Here is a 19349-nt window from a genome sequence, read left to right as displayed (position 1 = left end):
GTCTTTTCCAATGAGTCAACTCTTTGCATGAGGTGGCCAAAGTACTGGAGTTTCAGCTTTAGCATCATTCCTTCCAAAGAAATTAGACAGTGGTAAACATCAAAACAAACCAAATTAGTTTTCATTTGCTTTTAATAGTGTATAGATGTTAAAAATCTGACTTTATATCTACAGTGGTCACTGCAAATGTTGTGCCTAATACTTTTAATTGCTAAGAATTACTGTAACAGTAGTTTGATGGGTCTTTCATAAAACCTGTCCATCAGTTTAACTTATAAAACAGGTGTGAAACTGAATCATAACTGTCCCAAGCAGAAAAATAAAGGAGAGAGAAAAAAACAAAAGTGACATTCAGAAAACCCAGTTTCTTTTCCTTTTTCTTTCCTCTTTCAGATGGACCTTGCTGCTGCTAAGTCGCTTCAGTCGTGTCCGACTCTGTGCGACCCCAGAGACGGCAGCCCACCAGGCTCCTCTGTCCCTGGGATTCTCCAGGCAGGAGTACTGGAGTGGGGTGCTGTTGCCTTCTCCGTCAGATGGACTGTAGTTAGGTACAAATGTGGAGTTATTCATTCTCTTCATTTTATTACACATTATCATTATTGCTCAATGAATAGTTACTCCCATTACTTTTAATCTATCAATCAATCAATCTTTCCTTCCTTCTATCCATTCATCCATCCACCCACCTATTATCTATCATTTCTTATCCTTTTCTGCACTCTCTTTTCTTTCTGTTCCTTTCTCCAGGAACAATCATTCTAACATGTGTATAAGAATTATTTTGTATGTGTTCCTGGAGATATGCAGGGTTGTTGAGAGAGCATGCATTTTTAATTTACCTAAATATATGGTTTTAGAGATTTCAATCTGATCTTTGCTTGGTTTTTATTTACTCAGTTATGTTTAGAAGATACCTTCATGTTGCTATGTGTACAGCTACTCTGTTGTTTGTAACTCTTTTATAATACTTCATTGACTGCTTCCATCTTTGACTTACCCAACTTACCAGATTCCATTTACTCCCCCTCCCTCTACAAACAGTCCCATGATAAATATTTGCCTTTAAATGCATGAACTAGTGATAGGAAATTCTCTTCCCAATACAATTGGAATTAGGAACCTAATTATTGTTGTGAGTAAATCAGTGCTTTACATTTTCCTTTAAACTATTATAACTTCTGTCATACCACGCAATTGTAACACTCACTGAATAGACTCGAAAGAAACAATGCAATGAAAAGTTTCATTAAGAACTATAATGCTAGTTCTTGGTGGCCAAGGTGGTGGAATAGGAAGATCCTGAGCTCTTCCCATGGGGATCACCAAAATTACAGCTCTTTATAAAGCATCTATCTATGAAATCAACCCGAGGACTAGCAGAAAAAAATTCGCAAGATACAAAGAAGGCATTGCAACAAGAAGCGTAGTAGGGACAGGCTGTGTATAGTCAAGACTGACACTCCTGGGTAGGTGACCCACAGATGGGAGGATCAGCACAATTACATTACAGAGGCCCTCGCCAAGGAAGAAGGAGTCTGAGCCCCACTTTGGGCTCCCCAGCTCCAGGTCATGCACTGATAAGACAAGCCCCCAGAATCGCTTTGAAGGTCAAAAGGGCTTACCCATCGGAGAGCCAGAGGGCTGTAGGAGACAGAAATTCCACTCTCAAAGGGCATGCATGCTATCTCACATGCTCTGAGACCCAGTGTGGGGGAAATCATTTGAAAGAATCCTGGTCAAACCCACTTGCTGATCTTGGAGAGCCCCCTGGAGACGCACCCTGGGGACATAGATGCTGGTAACATCTAACACTTTAGGGAGTTTTTTCTACCACAAGGACACTGTGCTGACAGGCACTATTTTGGAATTCTCTCTTTAGCCTATTAGAGCTGGGGGCCTATCTAGTCACCAGCAGGGTCACACCAGTCCTGGGACCCCTTCTACCCTGCAGTCAGCAACTAGAATCAGTATGATGACAGATGGTAACTAGATTATTGTGGTTATTATTTTGTAATATATAAAAATAATGAATCATTATGTTGTACACCTGAAACTAATATAATATTAATATAATATAATTATAGGTGAATTACACTTCAATTAAAAAGAAAGTACAATGCTGATGATTATTCTACTGGAATTAAATTTGTTTACTTACTTGGATTTGATCGAGGCAATAGTCCCTGTCTTCATTTTTTTTTAATTTAAATTTATTTATTTTAATTGGAGGCTAATTACAATATTGTATTGGTTTTGCCATACATCAGCATGAATCTGCCACGGGTGTACACGTGCTCCCCATCCTGAACCCCCCTCCCACCTCCCTCCCTGCACCATCCCTCTGGGTCATCCCAGTGCACCAGCCCCAAGCATCCTGTATCGTGTATCGAACCTGGACTGGCGACTCATTTCTTATATGATATTATACATGTTTCAATGCCATTCTCCCAAATCATTCCACCCTCTCTCTCTCCCACAGAGTCCAAAAGACTGTTCTATACATCTGTGTCTCTTTCGCTGTCTCGCATACAGAGTTATCGTTACCATCTTTCTAAATTCCATATATATGCATTAGTATACTGTATTGGTGTTTTTCTTTCTGGCTTACTTCAATCTGTATAATAGGCTCCAGTTCATCTACCTCATTAGAACTGATTCAAATGTATTCTTTTTAATGGATGAGTAATACTCCATTGTGTATATGTACCACAGCTTTCTTATCCATTCATCTGCTGATGGACATCTAGGTTGCTTCCATGTCCTGGCTATTATAAACAGTGCTGCGATGAACATTGGGGTACACGTGCCTCTTTCAATTCTGGTTTCCTCAATGTATATGCCCAGCAGTGGGATTGCTGGGTCATAAGGCAGTTCTATTTCCAGTTTTTTAAGGAATCTCCACATTGTTCTCCATAGTGGCTGTCTTGAAAATGAGTTATTATGGTATTTGAGTTATTTTAATATTTTAGTAGTTGCTATAGAGAGTAAAATATATACCTATAGCTTTTAATAAGACTAGGTAGATTAGTAATGTTTTAGTCCACATAAAATATATAAACCTTATAACCACATAAGTTCATTTCTTCCCTTTCCATCTTTTATGCATAGTTGTCATCTGTGTTACGTGTCCATACATTATACAACTCAAAAAACAAGGTTATAAATTTTGCTTTAAGCAGTTACATGTATTACACAGAAATTAAGAAAGAATATATTATTCTATGTTTATCAGGAAACTTACCATTTCTGGTGTTCTCCCTTGCTTCCTAGAAGTCCAGATTTACCTCTAGTATTGTTTTCCATTAGATCGGAAAAGTTTCTCTACTACTTCTTATATTATATTTTTCCTCAGGACAAATTCTCTCATTTAAAAATCTAAAATATCTTTCCTTTGCATTTATTTTGAGGAATAGCTATGCTTAATATAAAATTCTTAGTTTTTATTTTTGTTTTTTTTATTTTGTTTTCTTTTCAGGACTTTGAATATGCATTTGAATATTTTCTGGCATTCATAATTTTAGATGGGAAGTCACTTGTTAGCTAATAACTATTCCACTGCATTTAATGCATTTTTTTTTTCTTGTTGCTTTCAGGGATTTTTCTCTTTAGGGTTTAAGATAGTTTGACTATACTATGCTTAGATAGGATATGAATTTGTACTCCATGCATATCATTCAGATTCCTATATTTGTATGCTTATTATTTTCACCAATTTGAAAGCATTTTGGCTGCCATTTATTCAGGTACTTTTGCCCCATATTCTCTCTTTCTGAGACACCAGCTAAATGTAAATAATATTAATTAATATTGATATTAAATATTAAAATATAAATTTAAAAATTTTGCCATATGCACCTGAGGCTCTGTTTATTTTTATTTTATGTTTTCATTGTTCTTCAGATTAGATAATTTTTAGTATTTATCCTTCAAGGTCACTGACTCTGTCAACTCCAATCTGTGATTTTCTTTTTTTTAATTTAGGTATTGTATTTTTCTGGAAATTTTTGTTTAGTTCTTTTTTGTTCAGTTTCTCTGCTGAGAGTCCTTCCTTTTACTTATTATGAACATAATTATTTTCTTATCATTGATCATAGTTAAAAGAATTGTTTTAAAATTCTTGTTTGCTCAAATACGTCAGTCAGTCTCAAGGTCAGTTCAGTTCACTTCAGTCGCTCAGTCGTGTCCGACTCTTTGCAACCCATGAATTGCGGCACACCGGGCCTCCCCATCCATCACCAACTCCCGGAGTTCACTCAAACTCATGTCCATCGAGTCGGTGATGCCATCCAGCCATCTCATCCTTTGTCATCCCATTCTCCTCCTGCCCCCAATCCCTCCAAGCATCAGAGTCTTTTCCAATGAGTCAACTCTTCACATGAGGTGGCCAAAGTACTGGAGTTTCAGCTTTAGCATCAGTCCTTCCAAAGAAATCCCAGGGCTGATCTCCTTCAGAATGGACTGGTTGGATCTCCTTGCAGTCCAAGGGACTCTCAAGAGTCTTCTCCAACACCACAGTTCAAAAGCATCAATTCTTCAGCACTTGGCTTTCTTCACAGTCCACCTCTCACATCCATACATGACCACAGGAAAAACCATAGCCTTGACTAGACGGACCTTTGTTGGCAAAGTAATGTCTCTGCTTTTGAATATGCTATCTAGGTTGGTCATAACTTTTCTTCCAAGGAGTAAGCGTCTTTTAATTTCTTGACTGCAATCACCATCTGCAGTGATTTTGGAGCCCAAAAAAATAAAAAGCAAGAGATTTCCAGAAAAACATCTATTTCTGCTTTATTGATGATGCCAAAGCCTTTGACTGTGTGGATCACAATAAACTGTGGAAAATTCTTAAAGAGATGAGAATACCAGACCACCTGACCTGCCTCTTGAGAAACCTATATGCAGGTCAGGAAGCAACAGTTAGAACTGGACATGGAACAACAGACTGGTTCCAGATAGGAAAAGGAGTACGTCAAGGCTGTATATTGTCACCTTGCTTATTTAACTTCTATGCAGAGTACATCATGAGAAGCGCTGGGCTGGAAGAAGCACAAGCTGGAATCAAGATTGCCAGAGAAATATCAATAACCTCAGATGAAACCACCCTTATGGCAGAAAGTGAAGAGGAACCAAAAAGCCTCTTGATGAAAGTGAAAGTGGAGAGTGAAAAAGTTGGCTTAAAGCTCAACATTCAGAAGACGAAGATCATGGCATCTGGTCCCATCACTTCATGGGAAATAGATGCGAAAACAGTGGAAACAGTCTCAAGGTAGAACTTTGCTATTGTCTTTTGAAAAGATAATCAGGTACCTTTTCCTGTCTCCTCCTACGGCAAGTAGATTTGTACTGCACTCTTTTCATTGTGAATGACATATTGTGTTTAGAAATGACACACTTGAATATTTCGGTATTTCATAACTTTCCCTTTTGGCCCTTTCCCCCCCTGTTTATCTCATAATGCTTCTTTATTTTGCAGATCTAAAATATACTTCCTGTGCCTTAAGCATAAGATATAAATATCTCCTTATTTGCTGGAAGTGAAATCTGAGAAATGCCTGAATAATGGGCAGAGTAGTAGGCATGTCATGTCAGAAGCTTGGCTTTGAGTGCGTGAAGTTGTCCAGAGAGCAGCTGAAAGTTGAGTGTTCCCTATAGTCCATTTTGCCTGGAGCATTGCTGTGTAGTTGGGGTGTGTAAAATAATTTAGGGTCAAATTGTCAAAGGATTTGTGTGAATGTTGATAAATTTGGATTGTATTCTTAAGGAATGTTAACTTTGAGGAGGTGTGAAGTTAGAGAAGACTTCTAGGAAGAATATGAAAGCAAAAGATTTTTGTTCCTAATGTATCTACCAGGTAAGGACAGTCTAATATATCATCTACAAACATGAATTTTTTGGTTGTAAAGCACACATCTAATCTACTGCTGCCTTGAAGTGAAGTGAAGTGAAAGTTACTCAGACATATCCGACCCTTTGTGACCCCATGGACTATATAGTCCATGGAATTCTCCAGGACAAAATACTGGAGTGGGTAGCTGTTCCCTTCTCCAGGGGATCTTCCCATCTCAGGGATGGAACCCAGGTCTCCCTCAATGTAGGCAGATTCTTTACCAGCTGAGCCACAGAGGAAGGCCGCTGCCTTAGGTGTAACTAAAGTGCCTGCTAAGAATACAAAAGAAGGAAAGAAAACTGTGTATAGCTCTTCTCATACTTTAATTGTTCATTTTAAAAGTAAAACAGCTGCTTGGAGTGGTATATTTGGAGAGAAGCTTCACTGAGGCAGATTGTTATGCTCTGAGATATTTCTCCTGCTCTGAAAGGTTTCTGTTGCTTTTTCTGCAAGAGAGACCAAGAGAATATTGAGAAGATTAAGAAAAGGCAAGTTTAAAACAGGCTGTTAAGTGGGTTTGAAATATCGGATTGGTCAGAAAGGTCGTTTGGGTTTTTATAAGATTGTGCAGAAAAACCAAAACGAACTTTTTGGTCAACCTAATATGACCTGGAGAAAGACGAAGCCAGGGAGAGACCAGGAGGTGGCTTGCAGTGCCAGCATGGAGGGTCAGGCAGGCTGGAGTGAGGAATCAGTACCAGGGGGCCATGTGGAGAGGTTGAAAGATGTCGGGGAGAACGGACAGACTTGGATGATTGGAAACGGATTCCAATCCATTTGATTCAGTGTTTGATTCAGGCAACAAACCGGATGGTGAGAGGAGACGACTAGTCAGATGGAAGAGAAGTGAGGTCAGTGGCTTCAAGGTAGAAAGTTTGGGTTTGTGCTTCCAGACTGAGGAGTCTAAAACCTTCCTGTCATTCTGAGAGTGTTTGAGAGTTTGAAAGGGAGAAAACAGCTCCATACATATCAAGACCATGGGCCTAGCTTCCTGCAGAAGCTGCCTAATGAGAGTTTTAGTGCAGTTACCTGCCAACAAATGAGTGCTCAGTCTTCCACTGTTGTTTGTAAAGCAACCCAGGAGTATACTTGTGGTTTTTTTGGTAATATGTTTGGTTGTTTATTGGTATTTGTTTTTTTGGTGGATTTTAGTATATGTAGTATAATATAGGAAATGTGATTACCCTATTGGTGTTTTCAAGTCCATATAGTAATATGCTAGCATATTGTGTTTTTCCAAAAAAAGTAAAGTAGTAATATGTTAGTAGATTGTGTTTTTCCAAAGAAAGTCATTTTCTTTTCCAAAGAAAGTATGTTTCCAAAGAATGTACCTAAATCTGTCTTTCTTACAAAGGCAAATTTCCATGCCTCACTGTAACAAATGATTTTCTGAAAGATGTTGAAGACATATGTCTATATAGTTGGTTGTGAGTGATGTAAAAAGTGAAGTTAGTAAATATCCATTATATCATCTACCAGAAATTTGACACTCATTGTAAATTGGACAATATTATTATACATTATTATTGAAATGAAACATTTGAAATGAATGAGTTGTATTTATAAAGCACAACCACTTTGTAGGTGATGTATTTGTAACAGTGTTTTCTTACATGTTTCCTGATGTGAGGGAAATATAGACTGAGATGTAGTGTTCTGAAGTGATGTAAATTTCGGAAGGATAAATGAAATGTAATTTTTCATCGAGATGAATACATTAAATAGTTTGCTTTCACATTTGAAGTTTTTTTTATGCATAGACTTTATAATAGGGCTTCAAATACATAAAAGGGAACCACTCAATAAGCTAGAGTTAGAAATTCATTTTAAATACTTAATAATTTAATTAAATTTTATTAGTGTGATATTCTTTGCCAACTAAATTGGCAAAGGGTCTCATCTTTTTCTTTTTCCATTTTGGATAGTAGGTCAGCTAGATTTATTTGTTCTATATTTTTATAAACAGTGATAAATAAATTCCAAGAGTTTTTTATTCTTCTTTTTTTTACCAATTACTATGCTTCTTTTAATAATTATGATTTATGTCTCAAAGTATTCTTTATTGTAGAAAATGACTCAAATTTAAATGAATCGACTGTGCTTGCTAAGAAATCCTGTGGCTAATGATACAAATTTTGTTGTTCTTTAGTTGTTAAGTTGTGTCCAACTTTTGTGACCCCGTCGAGTGTAGCCTGCCAGGCTCCTCTGTCCATGGGGATTTCTCAGGCAAGAATACTGGAATGGGTTTCTCTTTCCTTCTCCAGGGGATCTTTGCAATCTGGGGATCGGACACGTGGCAGGCAGATTCTTTACCACTGAGCCATGTTGGAAGCCACAATGACACAATAGGGGAATAAAATGAAAAAACAAAAACAAGGTGGGTAAAGCTGGAACTGGAGAAAAAGAAGAGAACAAAAAGGATTTTAAAAATGAGCACTGAATAAAGTGCTCAGTGGTAGGTGTGAATGGTCAGTTGCCTCTTTATGAACAGTAGCCATATAGGGACACCTCATGTTAAGACAGGGTACCCATTTTTCTATAAAGCTTCTGCTTCCTGAGGACAGTAGGTATTAAAAAAGTAAAAATTAGCACTAAATTAGGAAATTTAGTGAAGAAATACACTGGGGTGTGGTAAGGAAAGCACTTTTCTCAGTAAAAGACATTTTAATCTTGGAGCATATTCTAGAATAATCAAAGTTATTAAAAAACAGGCCATTGTACTATCTTTTAAAAACAAAATGAATTTAAAAACAAAAAGAATTTAACTGATCAGTAAGGATTCAAATCTTTAGTTTTAGGTAGATGAAACATCCAGATATCATATAAAAACCAGCTTTGTTTAATTGGCCAGCTATTTTGGCAAAATATGTAGAAGTCTTAATTCTACAGAGAATAAGTAAAATGTCAGATTTTTTTCTACTGTTGAATACTACTTAGATGACTGGCTGAATGGGCTTCCTTGGTAGCTCAGCTGGTAAAGAATCTGCCTGCAATGCAGGAGACCTGGGTTTGATCCCTGGGTTGAGAAGATCCCCTGGAGAAGGGAAAGGCTACCCACTACAGTGTTCTGGCCTGGAGAACTCCATGGACTATACCTAGCGTTACAAAGGGTTGGACATGACTGAGCAACTTTTGCTTTCACTTTTAAATGTAGTGATTTTGCTTTTCAAATATACAGAAAATTTAAATTGTTTTCTATTGGAGTCAATCTGGTTTTGTGTGTGTGTGAGTGTCTTTTAAGTTGAGCCTCACAGCTTGTGGGATCTTGGTTCCCCAACCAGGGATTGAACCTGGGCCCTCCACAGTGAACGAGCGGGGTCCTAACCCCTGGAGCACTAAGGAATTCCCAGGGGTCAATCTGTTTTTAATTTGTTTGGAGATATTATATAAAACTAAAATGATAACAATAATAATTATAATAATCCTTAGATCCCAGGTGGCACTAAGTGGTAAAGAACCCACTTGCCAGTGCAGGAGATCTAAGAGATGCCAGTTCCATCCCTGGGTTGGGAAAATCCCATGGAGGAGAGTATGGCAACCCACTCTAGTATTCTTGCCTGGAGAACACCATGGACAGAGGAGCCTGATGGGCTACAGTCTGCTGCTGCTGCTGCTAAGTCACTTCAGTTGTGTCCGACTCTGTGTGACCCCATAGACAGCAGCCCACCAGGCTCCCCCGTCCCTGGAATTCTCCAGGCAAGAACACTGGAGTGGGTTGCCATTTCCTTCTCCAATGCAGGAAAGTGAAAAGTGAAAGTGACGTCGCTCAGTCGTGTCTGACTCTTAGCGACCCCATGGACTGCACCTACCAGGCTCTCCGTCCATGGGATTTTCCAGGCAAGAGTACTGGAGTGGGGTGCCATTGCCTTCTCCGGGGCTACAGTCTATAGGGTCACAAAGAGTCAGACACGACTAAAAAAGCAACTTAACACACACAGAGGGAAAAAAAAAAAAAAAGCTACCCAGAACAAGAGAGATTTCTCTAGCAATATGGTAATACTTAACAATTATGGAGTTCTCTGAATTTTTCAAAGCTTCCATATATATTTTCTCATTTAAATCCAACTTTTTTTAGAAATTCAAATTATTATGTTCTCCAATTTAGGGATGAAGCAAATGAGTCCCTGAGAGTTTAACTGGTAGATGGTTACAATAACACCCCTCTCCTCCTTGTTCATATCTCCTTGTTTTATTCCCTATGCATCCCCTTCTGCTCTGACTGAGCTTAGTCATATGATTGCTTTCGCTGATCAAGCAGCAGCAAATGTGGTGCTAACAGATCCCTGCTAAGCGCTGTGCATTGCACTTGCCCTTTCTACCTGCTGGATATCTATCTGCTGTGGGGTGATGACACCTGGGCTGGACTCCTGGAGGCCCAGGTGAGGCCTGAGACATGCGATGAGGTCATTCTACGTCAGTCAGTCCCAGCAAGCCAGTCCAGGAGGTAGAACCACCAGATAACCCATAGGGTTGTGCACCGATCCGCGATTGTTGTTTTAAGGTGCCGTGTTTTGGGGTGATTTGTTAAACAGCAAACGCTACTCTGACAGCATCAGAAGGTGGTAGACCCAGGACCAAAACCCAGATCTTTGTGGTTCAATTTCAGTATTGCTTGAGAAATGCTGGGGAGGAGTGAGTGTTTTACTCAGATGTTGAAGAAAATTGGTCTAAAGGATTTTAAAAATTGAAAAGGGAGAAATCAAATCCTTTCACAACACTATCAGAGGCCTTACTTTTAGTTGACTTTTACCAAATTATTTTTTCAGCTAAATAGCTGTGATCTACACACAGTTATTTTTTTGGCCTACATTTATAGTTGCCATGCAGTACCTGGTATCATAGTATATACTTGTTATTATGAGTTAGCGTTTCTAGTAAAAATGTAAGGTAAAATCATTCAGATGTATTCACTTATTGTCTTGACATATTTATTAATCATGGCATATGTATTGTAAGTACTGCAGCCCTATGCAGTTGAATAAAATAACCAAGGGTAGTGTAAAGTAACATCTTTTGTTTTCAAACCTTCTTTTGCCGTGGTTTTAGACTCACATCAGTCATTCACAACTGCCTAAGAAAAAATTTTATTGTTGCTGATGTTGTTTTACATGACACCAAACTCTTTCTTGTACAATGGAGAGTATCTCATTTTTTCAATATTTATTGTCTTTGTAGTTGCTTTGGTGAGTTTCCTTCAACTCTTCATCACGTTTTTTTTTTTGGTACAAAGATTGATCATTTTCTGGCCCAAAATGAGTTTTTAAAAAATAGAGATTTCATTCCAGTGGGGATGGGGAGGTCTAACACAATGGCTTTTCCAGTGAAGCTGGCAGCAACTTTGAAGTCCAGAGCTGTAGCCATGGCTTCAGAATGACCCACTAGGAAAAAAAAAATCCCACAGAAAAGTAAACATTTTGACAAGGATCTAGACATCAACTGGAGCTTATCCAGTATTAAACAGAAACACATGCTTTGTTCAATGCATTTACAGAAACAAAACCATCCTTCCTTCTTTAATTATTATTTTCTTAAGTTCCATCTTCTATTTATGCTATGTCATGGCTAAAGACGGCCATGGAATTGGAAACAAAGGCAAATTCTTTCAACTAAAGTTGAGACCCTCCTACTCACCCCTCCCCAGAGACTTTGTCTTTGACCTCAAGACCCATTATCCCACCCTGCCGTACCTTTCTCCTCAAGAATTAATTATAAGTGCCAATAAAAAGGAAGCTGAATACACACCCCTTCTTTTAAGAAGCATGCTGTCAGTCAGTCCTTTTTGTTTGTTTGTTTTATTACCCACCTTATGCGAGGTGTACCTGCTGGCACTGGAAGTTTCCAATTCTGAAAATGGGGAGCCTACTTCCTTCTCTCAAATAAAAGTTTGAAAAGTTGCCTCATAGAACAATACCAGGAGAGGGTCCACACTTCTTCTGGACCATACAATTCACAAATTTAAGTAGCATAGGCAACAAGAAAGTAAAACCAGAAGGTCAAGAGACTGTCAATTCAGTGGGATAAATAGCCCCAAACTGAAACAAATGCCCTTGATATACAGAATGTTTTTTATTTTTTAGTAAGAATTGTACAATTGCTTAATTAACTAAGATTTTCACTTTTCAACTCATTATACTGGTGTGAATTCAGTACTTCTCTTGTTTATTAAAACACTACTTTGGAGTATGTGTAGAGTGTAGGTACAATGAAGCGCTGACTATATTTTGGCCAAATTTCTTTAAGGGTCATTTATTTTCTGATCAGTGTAAAATAATCCTCTGAGTAGGGCAGCTTTACATATTAAATTTCACAATTACCTGTTTCTAAAATTTACAGGCAGTAAAATAGAATAATGTCTGTATTAATATTTCTGTAAAAATCACAACTGCAACTGCTGTTTCCTAGGCTTCCCACCTGGGGGGCAGGAGACACAGTTTTGCCATAAAAGTGACTCTAGACCCAAATGGGAATTCCATGGCTTAGGCTCCCCAGTTGGCTTCCTGGAAGGAGTTTGAGCTCCTATCCTTTTTCTTCCAGGAATCTTTCTCTCATACAAAGGTAGAATTAAGAAGTAATGGGGGTAAGGGGTGAGGAGTAAGGGGTGGGGGTCATCAATATTTTCCCACTAAGAACAGCTTTTGTTGCTTAAAACTGTGTTGCTCTTCCATCGCTTGGTCATTTGTATGGCTGTTGTTGGTATCCTATTTTGGATACCCTTGGCTACAGCTGAAACTCGAATACTTTGGCCACCTGATGCGAAGAGTTGCCTCATTGGAAAAGACTCTGATGCTGGGAGGGATTGGGGGCAGGAGGAGAAGGGGATGACAGAGGATGAGATGGCTGGATGGCATCACCGACTTGATGCACATGAGTTTGAGTGAACTCTGGGAGTTGGTGATGGACAGGGAGGCCTGGCGTGCTTCAATTCATGGGGTCGCAAAGAGTCGGCCATGACTGAGCGACTGAACTGAACTGAACTGGCTACAGAAAGCTCATACCGTCATTAATGAAGGGCTGTAGGCTGAAACATTCCTCCATCATGACACCAGAGCTTAGACTCCATCCTTTCCCCTGTCCTGAGTTGTTGTGGGGAGCGGGGCTCTTTACATAGCACCTTGAGGACCACATCTCACCAACCATTATTCCTCAGAAAAGTTCAAACTCCCTTCTCCCTCTGTGTATTGAACTCCCTTCACTTAGGCTTCAGGTTACATTCCTCATCTGTCCACTCCTTTTTCAGGAACTGTGTTCCATTTTATTTATTAATTATCAGTACCATTGGTTACATGGTAAGTTAATGGAAACTTCACCCCAAATTAAAATCATTATAATACTGGATCAGTCAGACTCTCTGTTACCAAACTAAGGTATTCTAGGGCCCATGAAGCTTTCCATGGTGTATGCTCACGTGGAGAGTTTTAAGAGAAACAGTTTTCAGACTCTCAACATCCAAGTGTTCTCTTTTCTAACTTTTTCTCTCTGAGAAAGGATTTGTATTTGAAGACTCAAATACAGGTCTTCTTTCCCATCTCCCCTTTCAGAATCGCCCTGGCCCTGTTTTATAAAGAAAGGCATGCCTTTTACTATCTGGAATCTTATTATTGTATGGTGCCCCAGGGTGTGCAGACCTCTGGGATGCCAGACAAAGAGATCATTTGAAATACTCTAGTCATCTAAACCTCCTTTGATCAAGGCATCGTGAGCTCATGGTAAGCCTTCATGTCTTTCTAGCTTATATTTATTTCTGTTAAATGGATAGCAAGAAGAGTTTCGTGGTATAACATTCTTAATTCATATATATTGTGGAACAGAATGGCTGGTCTGGACAGTATTCATTCAGCAACTTTCTTTGGCTGTGCACTAGGCTAGTGGACGTTACTCCAGATGGAAATGGTGGTGAAACTTTCCTCGTGGTCCAGTGGCTTAGACTCTGTGCTCCCAGTGCGGGAGCCTGGGGTTCAATCCCTGGTCAGGGAACTAGATCCCATATGTCACAATAGAGACCAAAGATCCCGATGTGCTACAATTAAGACCCAGCACCGCCGAATAAGTGAAAATACTAAAGAAAGACAAATGGAAATGGTGGTATATTTGCAATATAGTCGTTGTTAGTATAAACCCTAGAGACCTGTAGCCCTTGTACATACTCCCTCTCCAACCACTCACTAGCTCTGAAGTTTTAGGGAAGCTTTATTTTCCTTCTCTCCATAATGCCATTCAAAGTAGTGTCCACCTCAGGGGACTGCATAAGGGTTAATGAAGATAATGCAGGAAAAACATTTCAGAGAAAGACCAGAAGAAGATAAATGCTTGACCAGTGTTTGTCACTTCTCATTTTCTTAGTGTGAAGTTACAACAGGGGAGTCTCCTCAGGCAAAACCAGCCACCTGGCTGTGTAGTGAAGGGCTCAGCCTCATCCAAAGGGAAGTCTGGACTTTGCCCTTATTTCCTGGGAGCTCCTCTCTAAAGCCTTAGGTGGTTTCCTCTGGGGAAGGATGACTAAATGTGTCAAAGGTTGGCACTGAGAAAAGTGCTTTTGTTTATGTGAAGGTCTTGGGCCAGCCTGATAGAGATGTAAACAGTGTGATTTAGAGTAAAAACTTTGGGCCACAAGAATGATGTGATTCAGGATGGGGGTTTTGCTCATGCGGTATCCGCTGTACCTCTAGAGAGGTTTGAGCCTGAGATCAGCTGTATGGACCATCAGTCATGCCTTGGCTATGGAGACCCAGTAAAAACTCTGGACATGGAGCCTGGAGTGAGCTCCTGTGTCTGCAAGTGCTCTTTGCTGGTACCTAAGTGCTGGGACCATAAAGCTGCCCATGACTCCACTGGAGGAGGACAACCAGAAGCTCCACATTTCACAATTTCTTTGACTCTGCCCTGTATACCTTTTCCCTAGGCCACTTTTAATCTGTATCCTTTAAAGAGCTGCAAACTCCTGGTCATATACCAGGAGAAAACCATAATTTGAAAAGATACACGTACCTCAATGTTCATTGCGGCAGTGATTACAATAGCCAGGACATGGAAGCAACCTAGATGTCCATCAGCAGAGGATGGATAAAGAAGATGTAATTCAGATATACAATGGAATATTACTCAGCAGTAATCAGAGTGATAATCAGAGCAGTAATCAGAACAAAATGCCCTTTGCATCAACATGAGTGGCATACTGAGTGAATAAGTCAGACAGAGATAACTATAGTATGATATTGCTTATATGTGGAATGTAAAAAATGAACAAATTTTTTACATTCCACATATGTACAAATGAACAAATTTACAATGAATAAATGGTACAAATTTACAAGCAGAAATAGAGTCACAGATGTAGAAACAATCTTATGGTTACCAGGGGGGAAATGGGGAGGGATAAACTGCAATCTCAGGATTGACATATACATAATACTATATTATATTATATATAACATATATATATAATAGGTAATTAATAAGGACCTACTATATAGCATAGGGAACTATACTTAATACTCTGTGATGACCTACATGGGAAAGAATATAAAAAAGAGTGGATATAGATATAGATATAACTGATTCACTTTGTTGTACAAGATAAGCTGACATTTGCAACATTGTAAATCAACGATACTCCACTAAAAAAAAATAAAACGAAGAGCTGCAATAAACCATAACAGCTTTCAGTGAGGTCTTGGACTCCTCGGTAATTATCAAACCCAAGAATGGTCTCAGGAATCCCCGAACTTGGGATTACTGTCAGAAACGAATAAAGTCTTGTGGACTTTTTACTATACAATTGCATCTGCCAGAATCCTTTTTCTTTGTGTCCATAAGCTTGATGTTTTCATGTTGGTCAACTAGAATATTGTGATCCTTAGTCTAGGAACTCAGTCATTAACTCTTGTATTCCAAATAGAACATGCATGGGGGAGAACATCAGTGAATGATAACCAAGGAAGACCGTAGAGATACTCATACATTGTTGTGAAGTCCATCAAGGAGTTTGCCTTCTCACCTCCCACCTGGGTTGCTGGTCCTTATGCAGCTTTCTTAGTGCTTGTCTTCCAATCAGCGCCGCAGAGTGTTAACAATGGGTGTGGTATTGGGTTACCTAAGACTAGTGGGTCTCCTCACAAGGTGCTATGGTCTAAATGCTTGTGTTCTCTGAAGATTCATATGTTAAAAACCTAATGCCCAAAGTGATGGTTTTAGGAGGTGGGACCATTGGGAAATGACTAAATCATAAGGACAAGGCCCACATGAATGGGATTAGCATTTTTTTTGAAAGAGGCCTGAAATACTTGCTCATCCCTTCTATCTAGGGGTGGAAGAAATGTCTGTGTCCTGGAAGAGACCCTCACTCACTGGCACCATGCTGGCACCCTGATCTTGGCCTCTAGAACTGTGATAAATGTGTATAAACCACCCAGACTCTGGTATTTTGTAATAGCAGCCTGAATGGCCGAAGACACTAGACATGATTCAATGGGAAAAAAAATTTGTCAGCCTTGCTTTCCCTTCAATGATCAGGAAGGTGGAACAGGGAGCATAGATATTCAATTCCAAATAAAGTGGCACATGGTAACATAATCCATGGAACTGTAAATTTCTTTTTGTAGATCTCTGACATGCTCACCTGAAAAGGCATTTTCTTAGATGTAATTAACATTTAAACCAATAGGTTCTGAGTAAAACAAATCACCTTCTATAATGTGGGTGGGCTTTATGCAATCAGTTGAGGGCCTTAAGAGCAATGATGAGGTTTCCCAAAATAAAAGCAATTCAGCTCCAAGACTGCACCCGAATTTCCAGCCTGTCAGCCTAGTCCACAGAGATGGAGCAACTAGACACCAAGGCCTGTCACTGGGCTCTCATTTGAGTCCTAAAACAAATGTTCTTTGATTTAAAAAACTTATTTTCACTTCTCTAGGCCTAAGTTTTCTCAACTACACGAGGAAATTAGATTTGAAAATCCTTTACATTTCCAAAGATGATGCAAATCTCTGTATAAAAGATGACCCCAAGCTGAGGTTTTATTTGTGGCTTTCTCGAAAAGAAAATTATCGATTTGTTTTGCAGCTTCCCTGTTTGGATCTCTTATACTCCTCATTATCTGTTCTGTCTCACACTGTATTTCTCTAGCTTAGCTTTAGGAAGAAATCCTTTATAGAAATAATTACCTGACTGTTATGGAATTCTATTTTTATCTCCTTAGTCTTCCATGTGAAAGCCTGAGTTGTAGTCAGTGCACCCTAGTGAGATAAATTATTTCAAAATGTCAGCATGTCACCTTGGAGAAGTTTACCAGTTTTAAAATGGGTCTTGAAGTATACAGAAGAGGCATGATTTGCATGCTTTTGTTTCCTGCAACTGTCTTTTTTTCCCCAAATAACATATCTATTCTGTTTCTGTTTGCCTGAAGCTATATTGAATGCAGGTGTGTTGGTGGCTCAGATGGTAAAAGAATCTGCCTTGCAGTGCAGGAGACCTGGGTTCCATCCCTGGGTTAAGAAGATCCCCTGGAGAAGGGAATGGCTACCCACTCCAGTATTCTTGCCTGGAGAATTCCATGGACAGAGTAGCCTGGTGCTTTAGAGTCCGTGAGATCACAGAGAGTCGGACACGACTTAGCGACTAACACTTTCACTTTCGTATAGAATGCATTCTCTGTTTGAAAGAGGAAACTAACAAAAAGGGAACTTTCATCTGGAATAGCAGTTAAGATTTTCTCCAGTCATCTAATCCAAAATATTAATCTCATTGTAGGACCATTGTCCCCACGAGGGTGGAATTCCCATGTAAATTGTCACTAACATCAATTTGACAGTCACTCATTTAATATGTGCTATGTGCAAAGACTCATGCTACAGAGGAATTTAAAGAAAAGCAACTTCTCTGAAAATCAATTTCCTCATCTCTGAAATGCTTATGGTTATAATATTTACCTCCAAAAGCACTATGAAGATGGTATGTGTAAAAGACAAACATTTTGGCATGTTTGAGATACTAAATAGTAACTTCAGTGCAGCTGATACAGCTTTTGTAGCCCTTAGGGAACTGAATTTAAGTAGTGGGAATTAACATTGTTCAGATAATTAACTATAAGCCAAAGTGTGGTCAGTGAGATAAAAATGGTGAGAATGAATTTAGGAAGCAACAAGGAGGAAGACGGTACTTTTTTTCATCTAGAAAAAAGTAGGTAACAATTCATCAAGGAGGTGAATTTCTTTTGTACCTTGGAAGAGAGATTAGGTGTTTGTGTGCAGGGTAAGAATATTTGATTTGTAGACTCTCCTTAAAGTGTCAGTCATGATCAGAAAGTACAGCTGAGAAATTGAACTTCTGTGTTGGAGTATAATAATCCTATGGTAAGAGGTAGATTCAAGTGGCAGGTTCGGAATCACTAGTTCTGTCTCTAGTTCTGTCCTATTCAGTCTTTTTGTCAATCACTTGATTATCACATTATCTTAGGACATGAAAGTGGGAAGGTTAGTGTATGTGGAATAACAGACTGCAAAGTCAACGGTTTCCATCTAATTAGGTGATGATTAAAAGCAAATGCATTTACAGTTCTGTAATTATGTCCAAATAATCAGGCATAAGGGTTGGGTGGGAAAAAAATCAGTAATTTTAGTTCACTGTAAGGTGTGGGAGGTAGCATCTAAAAATTCATTGAAATTTTACACTAGGAATAAAACTGTTTCCTTCTACAAATATCTAATAAAGCCCTGCTGGATGCAAAGAATGGACAGCAGTGAAGAGTATAATTGTGGATATTGTAACTCAGGACTTAAACTTTAATAGAAAACAGAAATAAGATACATTTCAAAGTTAAATGCTGCCCAACAGCTGGGATAAATGTCAAGAGGGAATCGCATGGAATACCATGTGTCCATATAACAAGTAGACCTGAGCTGTGTCAGAGCCAGGAAAGGCTGCTTTGTGGAAGTGGTTTTTACTGAGATCTGAAAGATGTTAGGGAAGTAATCAGGTCAAAAAGAGAGGGTTTTCCAAGTAGAGGAAACAGCATTTATAAAGTGCTTTAGCCCAGGTGATTCAGTGGTAAAGAATCTGCCTGCAGTGCAGAAGACCCAGGTTCGATACCTGGGTTGGGAAGATCCCCTGGAGAAGTGAATGGCAACCAACTCCAGTATTCATGCCTGGAAAATCCCATGGACAGAGGAACCTGATGGTCTACAGTCCATGAGGTCACAAAAGAGCTGGACATGACTTAGTGACTAACACTTTTACTAGCCATATGTAAGAATACTGAGTGAGAAGAAAACACACGAGAGGGTTGAACCTTAAAGGAATTTAGTTTGATTCATAAAACTTATGATAACTAGAAACAAATACAAAATGCAATGTGGCCAGTGCTGTGAAAGAGATAAGAATGAAGTTTTGCAAGGCATAGGAGATATTTTCGTTTGCCAAGGGAATTTGGTAGAGATTCATCAAGAAAATGACATTTCGATGGGGTCTC

General features: G+C 39.1%; 1 non-coding gene across 1 annotated transcript; it reads right to left on the bottom strand.

The window, feature by feature from the left end:
• Positions 1-6411: 6411 nt before the first annotated feature.
• Positions 6412-6491, bottom strand: MIR2284C (microRNA mir-2284c). Its single transcript, NR_030803.1, has one exon. It is a non-coding gene; the product is annotated as a microRNA mir-2284c (primary transcript).
• Between the last annotated feature and the right edge of the window lie 12858 nt (positions 6492-19349).

This window comes from Bos taurus, chromosome 23 (assembly GCF_002263795.3).
Source record: "Bos taurus isolate L1 Dominette 01449 registration number 42190680 breed Hereford chromosome 23, ARS-UCD2.0, whole genome shotgun sequence".
Taxonomy (NCBI): domain Eukaryota; kingdom Metazoa; phylum Chordata; class Mammalia; order Artiodactyla; family Bovidae; genus Bos; species Bos taurus.
This window is presented reverse-complemented; position numbering and strand designations above follow the sequence as displayed.